Below are 11,792 nucleotides of genomic sequence, written 5' to 3'. Positions count from 1 at the left end.
AAATTCTGAAAATGTGTATTTTATTATTTTTAAATGGCTCTCAGTTTCCAAATTGTCGCACATAATCTTGTTGGTTATTTTAATCCAGATAAATGTGATGTAGAAAAATTTAAGCCGTGGATTAGATTTTTAAATGACCATTCGATTGTTAGCTCTGCTATTAAATCAAATGTGATTTTAAATGTTGATCTGCTCAGACTGATTTGCACAACCTCTACTGTGGCCGATGATTTTAAATCTTTTTCATTCACCGTGGCAAACACACAGTATGTGGTTGATGAAACAGTCGTCAATCGAGCGTTAAATTTTCCTATGGACAATTTCTGTAATTTGCCCTCTAAAAATGATATTTCAAACTTTTTCCATGCTATTCACTATCAGGGGTGATTAATTTAACCAAGTTGTCTAAATCCAATTTGGTTTCTGAATGGGATATTTTCTTCGATACACTTTCTAAAGTGTTTGCCAACTGCACTAAATCCAACTTTCACAACATCACTTCCACTCTGCAGTATATTGGTCTTGCGGTTGTTTTCAATCAAAGGATCAATTTTGGCAAACTACTTTTACCCATTATTTTGAGACGTCTCACTACTGCTTTACGTGATCATTCTACAAATCGTAGGGTCTCGTGCTACTATGCTCGTTTTCTCATGCTCATAACAGAACTTATTCTCTCACCTAAGCATAAAGCCCTTTTTGCTAACTCTTCAGTAACCGAACCCCCTCCAGTAAGCAAAAAGATTTACACCTGCCAAGACACAACTTTCAAATTTATGCAAGTTCCAGTACTTGTATCTGCTTTCATGGCCACTTATATTCCTTTACCTATCTTCAATCTTCCCGGTCATGAACATCAAGCTCAACCTCTAGTGGTTCAAACCACCCAGGCTCAAACATCAGATGCTCTTCCTCTGCAGGTAATAATTCCTCAAACTCAACCTATTCCTACTTCTGTTGAAAGACCCCCAGTGGTTGATAGGACTGACCATGAAGTTGTAGAACCACAGCTTCAATCCCAGGTCATAGAGCCAAACACAGAGTCACAACCTATCTCAACCTCTCCCCCACTGTCTAAAATGTTGCCTAGAAGGTTAGTAGGAAGTAGTTTGTTAGTGGATGTGAATGAACCCTCAGCTCTGCCTCCACCCAAGAAAAGGAGAACATTTACTGAGGCATCTGAAAGCCCATCCTTGTCCTCCCAATATGACATGGACTTTGAAATGGCCACTGAACAGTTACTAGAAACATTCTCTCAATAGGATGAATCTATTGAAATTTGCCATAGGGCCATGACATCCTGTACTGAGTCAAGCACAATTCCATTACTCACAATGGAAGCATACAGACCAGTAGATGATACTCAGGACACAGAGCGAGGAGTGCACATAGAGTCGGTTACAGTGCCTACCATAGTTACGGCAGAAGAGCAGTCACATGCTTCTGAGGGAAAATCTGACTCTCAGGCACCTTTATTAGAGTCATTTTCTCCCCTCCCAGATCCAACACCTCTGGCTCCCTCACGGGATTCTCCACTCGCAGATTTATCTGGAGAAATTGGAGGGCAACTCGGTCAATCTATCCCTGACGCAATTTAGACATCTATTTCACATGAAATGATAGGTTTGACTGAGGATCGGGACTCGCGAATTCCCATTGCACCACCACTGACCTCTCTTGAAGAGGCTAGGGTGATTTTAAATGCAGGTACAGAAGATCAGCCTCAGGAAGACTCCTCACGAGCAATTATATTGAGAGATACACATGCACGTGAGTTGAGTGAATTAAACAGGAGAGATATTCAGGTGAGCGCACACACAGACACAAACATTGAAAATCTGTTAGCTCAAATTGCTGATCTCAAGGAACAACTTGCAAAAAGTTAGGCTGAAGCTCAATCATTCAAAGCACAAGTGGTTGAACGGTCTTCTTCTTCCACCTCTGTCAATAATCAGCTGGCTCTCATCAGGACTGAAATATCAGATTTGAAGACATTTGTTGTACCAAAGCTAAACTCAATCCAGGAATCTCCAACGTTATCAGCTAACGATATTTCAAACTTCTGCTCTCTACATACAAGAATGACTTCTCTTGAAGACTTGGTTGAAATGAATCATTCACTAGATTCTTCCAGATTTCTGAAGATAGAGACAGGCATGGAACATCTGAATGAAGGGATGAAGCACCTGTACTACATGATCAAAAATTCTCACTGCCCTAATGAAGAACAAAGGACTTTCTTTGAAGGGCCGTCTGGTGGAGGCTCAGGCTCTGGAGGTGATGGAGGTCATGGAGGATCTAAGGGAAAGTCTGTAGAGGATTCCTCAACTAAGGGGGAGAAGAAAGGGAGAAGTGAAAAGGGAAAAGAAAAAGAGTCGTCTGCTGGAGGCACAGTGAAGCCTGATGATATCTACTATATTGGAGAACAGGATGACTTTGATATTTGTGACGTTCCCACTGAACCAGTCTTGGAAGATAAAGATGGTTTCTTTGAAGCTGAGGAGGAAAGTGATTTTGGAGAATGGGAAGAGAAAACTCCAGTGGATCCTCTGTTTGAGAAAGAGTTTCAGCAGCAGCAGTCAGAGATGAAAAGAAAAGAAGCTGAACTCAAAAAGGTATCCCAGATTATTGACATGAGGAAAGACATACAAAGAACAGAAACTCTTCAAAAGCAACGTCTTCATGACATTAAGGCTCAAGAAAGGAGAAGAGATGTCAGACTGAAGATTGGTGAAAAATGGGATGAAGCTGGGAGAGTACTTGATATGCCTCAGCTGAGCACAAACAATGATAGACAGTTTCTACATCTTCTGGACAAGTTGGAGATCTCTAATCCAAACAATGACATGTACATGAATGCTATAAAGACTGAAGTCTCAAGGATCACAACTGCCTTTGACAGATCCCTAAATGAGATGAGCATATTTGTATATTGTCAGAGCGAAGGATCTTTCAAGGTGTCACTTCATCTGTTTGAGAATCGTTCTTTGTCAGAGATTTGGGTTCTTCTCAACAAAGTCAAAAGAAGCTCAGAGTTGAATGAAGTTCTTCGAGAAAGGCTCAAAGAGTTTGCCAGTAGGGCTAGTCCACAAGTGGTCAACAATCCTCATCAGGTAAGATTCTTTAAGTCTGACTGTCTTCAAATCTGCCAGCTCGATTCACAATCTCTTAAAGACTACTCAGCTAAGCATCTGGTCTGGATGGAACATCACTTAAGAACTGCTGGATATTCATCCATGTTGAAAACTCAAGCAGCTGATATGATTCAAGCTTATTGTGAAAAGAATATTAAAAGGTACAATCAACTCAAGAATAAGCTAAAGACAGTTGGAGTTCAACCAGTTAGACCAGACAGCTTCACTTCAGAAAAGGATCGTGTCTTTGACAAGGAGTTGCTTCAAGATTTGGAAGAAGGTGAAGTCAGAAGAGAAGACAACTGAATTCAATTAGCTCAAAACTCAATGTAATATGATTAGAGCTTTATGAATCAAGATAGACTAATGTAGTTATATGTTCAGGCTAGAGGAACATCTATCTTATATTCACTTGTAAATTTCTTTTGGAATCTGGAAAATGTTAAATATAATCCAGAACTTTTCTGCTATTTACTTTGCATTACTGTTTATATCTTTTTCCTATTTGTTAGTTGAGTTATCCTCTAGGTATTTGTTGTTATTGTCTAACAAACAAATAGGGGGAGATTGAAAGGCATATGTCATAGCCTACTTGTTTATTCGAGAATTTAACTCAACTCAAATAAGGATGTAACAAGTAAATAGTGGTTATATCGTCAGAGAGATCTCTCAGAGTAACATATGTCAAAGGATTAAGTAACATTGTTCTTCTACAGACTTGATGACTTAATTCACTGGATGAAGCTCAAGAAATTGATCAAGCCTCAGTGATATAAATCAAAATTGTGGATTTAATCAAGTGACAGAGATCTCGTCAGGGTATCAATTAATTACAAGGATTTAGTCTGAAGAAAATCAAGAGTATCAAGGTCAAGGCATGAAGAAATGTCATAGAAGTTAGTCACTCATGAACCAGACAGTACATCGAGTGTCAACATTGAAGTGGTGGAATTGATTCGTAATTGACAGTGATTTTCAGAAGGTTTTCAGAAGAATGGTTGATGGTCAAGATTGGTATTAATTCTCTATTAATTAATTAAGTCATATAATTTAATTAAGAAAATAAATTAAATCTGCAAAGATTAATTTATTGATTAATTGAATTAATTGATTAATTAATTCAGAATTATTATTTGATTAAAATCTGTTTTAATTCAGCAAGACAATCTTTTGTACTAATATGACAATCGGTATGACAATCAATAGTCATACCGAAAGTCTTCCTAGTTCATTCTGATTGTCTTGCTAGTTCTAAGGATAGTTTTACCGAAAGTCTTGCTGAGGTAATTGGATTGTCATGCCAGCTCTTTTCTCTCAGGTTGATTGATAAAAAGAAACAAATCAGATCATTTCAAGTACAGAGCATTGAATATATCATTCAGCAGAACACAGAACAAAAGAAAACCTGCAGAGAACTTATTGCAAATTCACATATCATTTATTTCTAGTATTTATTGTTGAATCCAATCCACTAGAAATACCTTTCTTGTTCTTGTGTAACTATCTAACGGATCGAAATCCCTAGAACTTAATCTCAAATCGCTTTTAACATTTGATCTTTTTATTGCAAAAATAGAAAAAGTTCATGTCGAATTTATTCTAGATTTGTGATAATTGATTTGAGATTAATCCCTTGTAAATGATACCGTTGTTGTAACACCTTTCAAGTTTAATAATAATTTTATTTAACTTGAATTTTGTTTCACTTTTTTATTCCGCATTTTATTCGATTAAATGGTATTGTTTGTATTCAACCCCCCTTCTACAAACATATTGAGACCTAACAAGGTTGTTCCATGATAGGCATGTATACAAGTGGAACATCTTTGTGATGATAGGATCTGTTAAGAACAACAATAACTCTTCTCTCTTGAACCCAACAAGCTAACTTGTTTGATGGGTTCTCAATTGAGAGATTCTCAAAAACAAAATTAGCTAACATCATAAAGAATCTAGCATAATAGATATTTTTAGATCTTTTCTTAATATCCCCTAATTTACTCCCTATCTCAAAAATGACAGAAGTGCTAAAGTTAAAGTACTTATCACTAAGAAGCATATAAAGCATGTTAACTAGTGAGTAAGATACAACATCAAAAATATTGACGTTACCATAAAATACTTTGATAAAAGAGTCACACAAGAAACTCCATTATTTTCTAGGGCCTTAATCTTCTAACTTCACCTAATTTGGTGGCAGTTAGAGCATAACCCATAGATACTAGCATGTTACTCACATCAGTGTCTGTGTGTGCAGCAAGTCCGTTATTTTCAGGAAATTTAAAGCACTTTTCAATTACATCACAGTTGATACAATGTTCGTTACCTTTGAGAGTGAAGGTAATGGTTTTGTCATTGGAGCTGTACACTGCAGTAGTCCAGATTTCCTCAACAACTTCACAGTAGATGGTTGGGGACTCAAGCAAGACATAATTCAATTTGTAGTTTAGCATGAAGTACATCATCTTGTGGTAATCTTCAGATGCCGACATCTGCTTCTTCACCAAAGCTACAAAATTGTTATTTTCATAGATAAAGCCAGTTGAGGACATAAGCTTGACTACAGGTGCTATTTATATGATTGAGATCAGTTGCAGAGGGAGTATTTGCTTTGGAGAAGAAGAGAGTTAGAGAAATTACTTTTGAGAATGATAAAAGACAAGAATAAAAAAGAATTTTATTTTTATACTATCTCAGAAATAAGCTGTCAAAAGTAATAAAGTAAAATAAAGTACCCAATCAAAATAGCCCAAAATAGCCGTTTAAAAAGAAATAAAACTATCAAAATTCTAAGATTATCAGTTGAAATATACATACAGGCTATAAGTAATTTTGATGGATAATGTTCAGAATCAACGGCTAAGATTGAGACATTTCGACAGATGATAATAAGATACCCAGAGTGATAATTGATACTTCGACGGATGCTGAGTTTCAACGGATATTCATTCTCAACGGGTAATGAACATCCGTCGAGATACAAATTCTGACTTAGTCAAAAATTGATCGAAAAAGGAAACATCAATTTTAACTCTGGCTACATTACAACTTGCAAAATTATCAAATATGGTTTAAGAGTAATTAAGCATACCTAACTCACTTACCAACCTAGAGAAAGTGGATTCATCAAGTGGCTTGGTAAAGATATCAGCAAGTTGCTTCTCACTTGGAACAAATTGAAGTTCCACAGTACCATTCATTACATGCTCCCTAATGAAGTGATACTTGATGTCTATGTGTTTTGTTCTTGAATGTTGTACTGGATTTTCAGCGATGACAATTGCACTTATGTTATTACAGTCCACTTGTAGACCATAGTCCAACAATTGTTTTTTTATTCATAAAATATGTGCACGACAACTACCAGTAGCAATATATTCAGCTTCAGCTGTAGAAGTAGAAACTAAAATTTGATTTTTACTGAACCAGGATACAAGCTTGTTTCCTAGAAATTTAAAGGTTTTTGTTGTAATTTTTCTATCAATTTTATAACCTGTATAATCTTCATCTGAATAACCAGTTAGATCAAAGTCAAAATCTCCAGGGTACCAAATGCCAAGTTTTGGTGTTCCCTTGAGATATCAGAAAATTCTTTTAATAGCTACTAAATGAGATTCTCTAGGATCAGCCTGAAATCTAGCACAAAGACAAGTAGCAAACATTATATCTGGCATACTAGCTGTTATGTACAGAAGTAAGCCAACCATGCCTCTATAGCTTGAAATATCCACAGACTTTTCAGTAGTGTTTAATTCAAGCTTAGTTGCCGTGGCCATGGGAGTTTTTACAGATGTGCAATCTATTAGATCAAACTTCTTCAAAAGATCATAAATGTATTTGGTTTGACTAATGAATATTCCATCACTAACTTGCTTAACTTGTAAACCAAGAAAGTAAGTTAGTTCCCCCATCATGCTCATTTCATACTTACTTTGCATCAATTTGGCAAACTTTTTGCAATGTTTTTCATCTGTAGAGCCAAATATAATATCATCTACATAAATTTGAACAAGTATGCTAGATCCATTAACATTCCTAAAGAATAAATTTTTATCAACAGTACCTCTTATGAAGTGATTTTCTAAGAGAAACTTTGACAAAGTGTCATACCAGGCTCTAGGTGCTTGCTTCAATTCATAAAGTGCTTTCAAAAGATAGTAGACATATTCTGGAAAATTTGGGTCTTCAAAACCAGGAGGCTGACTGACATAGACTTCCTTCTCCAAATCTCCATTCAGAAAGGCACTTTCGACATCGATTTGATAGACTTTGAAATTGGCATGAGCTACATAGGCTAAGAAAATTCTGATGGCTTTAAGTCTTGCAACAGGAACAAAGGTTTCATCAAAATCTATTCCTTCTTGTTGATAGTAGCCCTTAGCAACCAATCTAGCTTTATTCCTGACCACTATGCCATTTTAATCCATCTTTTTTCTGAATACCCATTTGATGTCAATTGGATTATTTCCTTTAGGCTTGGGTACCAGCTTCCAAACCTTGTTCCTTTCAAATTGGTGTAGCTCTTCTTGCATAGATAAAACCCAATCAGGATCCAAGAAAGCTTCTTTTACCTTCTTTGGTTCTTTCTTAGAAAGAAAGCTGTTCTATAGATATTCTTCTTGAGTTGTTTTCCTTGTTTGAACTCTAGAAGATGCATCACAAAGTGTGAGCTCAAAATGGTGATATCTCGTCTATTTTCTTTGTTGAGGTAGATTAGCTCTAGATGAAGAGGCCTCATTGTTGTCTTGATGATTAGTAGAGTTTTGATGATTAGAAACCCCCCTGAGTTTATGGATCTTTGATTTGAAGAAGGGGTTCTTTCTGATTGTGATCTTATTTGACTCCCAAATCATAAAGAGGGATCAACGGATGTTGTTCTTTGTCTATCAACGGATGATGTTCTTTCACTGTCGACGGATGATGCAGATTGTCTTTCAATGGATGATGCACTTGGTCTTTCAACAGGTGGTGAGTTATGTGCTTCATTAGTTGTAGACTTTCTTGCATTATCCTTGGATGTTGGTTCTTGATCACTATCATCATCACTATCTTCACAGATCATCTCCATATTATCAAATTTGAGGCTTTCATGGAAATCTTCATCTTTTAGTCCTTCAATCTCTTTATCATCAAACACAACATGTACTGATTCCATAACAATGTTGGTTCTTAGATTGTAGACTCTATATGTTTTTCCAACAACATATCCAACAAAGATTCCTTCATCTTCTTTGGTATCAAACTTTCCATGTTGATCAGTTTATTTCCTTAAGATATAACATTTGAAGCCAAAGACATGAAGAAAATTTAGAGTTGGCTTCCTATTCTTGAACAACTGATAAGAAGTCATGCATTTTTCTTGATTGATCAAAGATATATTCTGAGTGTAGCATGCAGTATTCACGGCTTCATCCCAAAAATATATTGGTAACTTTGATTCTTCAAGCATTGTCCTTGCAGCTTCAATAAGAGATATGTTTTTCCTTTCCACCACTTCATTTTGTTGTGGAGTTCTAGCTGCAGAAAACTCATGCATAATTCCATTCTCTTCAAAAAATGATCTCAACACAGAATTGTTGAACTCATTTCCATTGTCACTTCTGATTCTTCTTACTTTGAAGTCAGGATGATTGTTGACTTGCCTTATGTGATTGATGATGATTTCACTAGCTTCATCTTTGGATTTTAGAAAATATGTCCAAGAGAACTTTGAGAAATCATCTATAATAACTAGGAAATATCTTTTCTTAGAGATTGACAACACATTGACTAGTCCAAACAAATCCATGTGCAATAGTTGCAAAAGTTCTTCAATTGTTGAATCAAGCTTCTTTATGAATGATGCTTTAATCTGCTTTCTTTTCTGGCAGGCATCACACAATCCATCATTTGTAAACTCCACTTGAGGAATGCCTCTTACCAGTTCTTTCTTGACTAGCTCATTCATGGTCTTGAAGTTTAGATGAGACAGCTTCTTGTGCCATAACCAACTTTCATCTTGACTTGCTTTGCTGAGAAGACAAGTTACTGATTCTGCATTATATGAGTTGAAGTCACCTAGGTACACATTTCCTTTTCTCACTCCAGTGAGAACCACTTTGTTACTCCTTTGTTGCACCATCAGAATTGAGTAGATGATCTTGATTGTGCTAGCCTAGCCTCTATCTCCCCCTTAGTCTTGTCGGCAGGCATGATGAGGGGAATAGGAATTTCAGGCCTTACCTGTTCAGGTAGAGACAGTAGAGGTATGTTGAGTTTGCCCATGATGGCCCCAAAGCTATAGAATTCTGCATTTGAAGATGTTTATGAGAGTCTACCAGGGTCTGGATGTCTGTTTGTTGGCTCTTAACAAGAGATGTCAAAGGTTGAACTTGAATGTTGAGAGAAGAATTTGAGGTCTGCAATTTTGAGACTTGAGTTTGAAGAGATCTGATTTGCAGATCGGTAGAGGTGGATCCAGGCTGATAAGAGCTAGAAGAGGTGCCAAACTTTTCTTCTACAACCTGCTTGATGCCTTCCATGAGTAGTGCAGATGGCTCATATCTTGTATGATGAAGTTGGTCCAACTTGACCTTAGTGTCATTTGAGTGAGTGATTTGTTGTTGGATAAGTGTATTGAGATTGGTGAAAGATTGTTTGAGATTTTTGACTTCTTTCTCAATGGAAACAAGATCCATCCTTGACATTTGCTCAGCAAAGTGCTTGAATTTGGTAGTGATTAGTTCTTGAGAGGGTATAATCTTATCCATCTTCTCATTCACCAATTTTCTGATTTTATCTTCATGACCAGTTAATCTGACTTCCAGAGCTTTACCAAAAAGCTGAAATGCTTTGAGCTGAGTTTTATATACATCTATAATGGCATCATATACAGCTTGTGGAGTCAAGTCCTTAGCATTACTGCCCAGAATAGTGATGTATTCTTCTCTAAATCTGGCTAAGACTTGATCCATTTCCAAGACATAATCATCAGAGAGCCATGCATCCACATTTTCATCTTGCTCTTCATCATTGACAATTTTCTCTTTTTGCTTCTCTACTTCTTCATTGTATGTAAGCATGATAGCTTGATAATCTTGATTGCTCATATTGGAAGTCAAAAGATGGTGTGAGATATTTGCCAGTCCATAAATCTGCTCTACTAGTAGATCATCCATAGAAGTTGGTTGATAGCCAGATTCTTTGAGCCACTGAGAGAGAATGTGAGGTTGTTGAGGTTGTGAGGTAGATGGTTCAGAAGTACCTGTGAGTGAAGTCACAGTTTTACTCACAAATTGCTCTGTGGTTATGGCTAGTTGTTGTTCCTCACTAGGTGTGGGAACCTCCAATTGAATTGGAGGGGATTTAACTGGGTTATTACCATGTACACCAATCTCAAACCCTTGTGTGTCTTGCAATACACTGGCACCTGAATGTGCTATACTTGCCTCCACTATGTCAGGATCATTAGCAATTGTACTCCTAGCATCAACTGCCAAGGAAATTTCTGCTAGGGTTTTGAGGGGAGTTGTCCCTACACGAGGAACCTCAAATTGAATTGGAGAGGATTTAGATAGCTCCCCCTCAGGAGTACTACCTTCAAACCTTTCAGTCACCTTTCAGTCTATGAACATTGTTTTGCACATGAAGGCGCATTATAAACATCCATGGGGTCTTCAGTAAAAACCGATGAATCTCCCATGGTTTTAATGGTGTCATCAAGGTCTACCCCAGCATGTAGCCTCTCACCATATAAATTGAGTGTCTGGGTGGTGAGCAAAGCTTCTTGAGCTAAGTCACTTGAGTGAGCTTGCACTTGAGAATTGAATTCAAGTGAAGTTGGTGAGGAAGAAATTTGAGATTTGAGAGAGTGTTGCTCAAATAAGAGTGTTGGAAGCTCCCCCTGAGTAGATGAGGGAGCTTTAAGAGATGTGCTCTCACAGTGTGTGCCATCCTTATTTCTATTACCATACACCTGAATTGCTTCAAGTGCAGGCTGTGCAGACTCAATACTGGGTACTTTTACTACTGCGTCCTGTTGGAAGAATGCAGAGGTGGCTAAAGTGGTTAGCTCAGTTTGCTTACTCTTCTTAGATCTATTGACCAAGGGTGACTCATCTTTATGTTGATCCTCACCACTCTCAATAATCACAGTTAAAGTTGCCCCATTTCTCTTATTTTTACTCAACTCATCCTTTTGAGAACTGCTTTACAAGTTGAACAAACAAAACTACAGAGAAATTTTTACAAGTACAATCTTATCTGTTTCTCTGAAAAATAAGCTTGCTTAGTTAATTGTTCTTCTTGCTACTCTTGGTTTCTATATTACCAAGTTATATTACAGTAAGATAAGATAATAAAATAAAACTATATCTAGTTTAACTCCATGCTCCTTCATTACTCTATTCCAGCATCTTTGAATATCTTCTTAGTTGCATGAAAATGGTAATTAGGTTGCCACATTCCATTTGCATGCAATCAATGCATATGACTGTCAAGTCACTATCAACTGCTCTTTTGAATTTAAACATCCGTTGGAACTTCATCAGATCATCCGTTGAGGCTTTAGTTGATCATCCATCGAAACTTAGATTGATCATCCGTTGAAGCTTTATAGAGCATCCGTTGAAGCTTTATAGAGCACCCGTTAAAGCTTTATAGAGCATCCGTTGAAGCTTT

The sequence above is a fragment of the Apium graveolens genome, chromosome 8, assembly GCF_009905375.1.
Source record: "Apium graveolens cultivar Ventura chromosome 8, ASM990537v1, whole genome shotgun sequence".
In the NCBI taxonomy this organism is placed as follows: Eukaryota; Viridiplantae; Streptophyta; class Magnoliopsida; order Apiales; family Apiaceae; genus Apium; species Apium graveolens.
Note: the sequence above shows the minus strand (reverse complement) of the source record.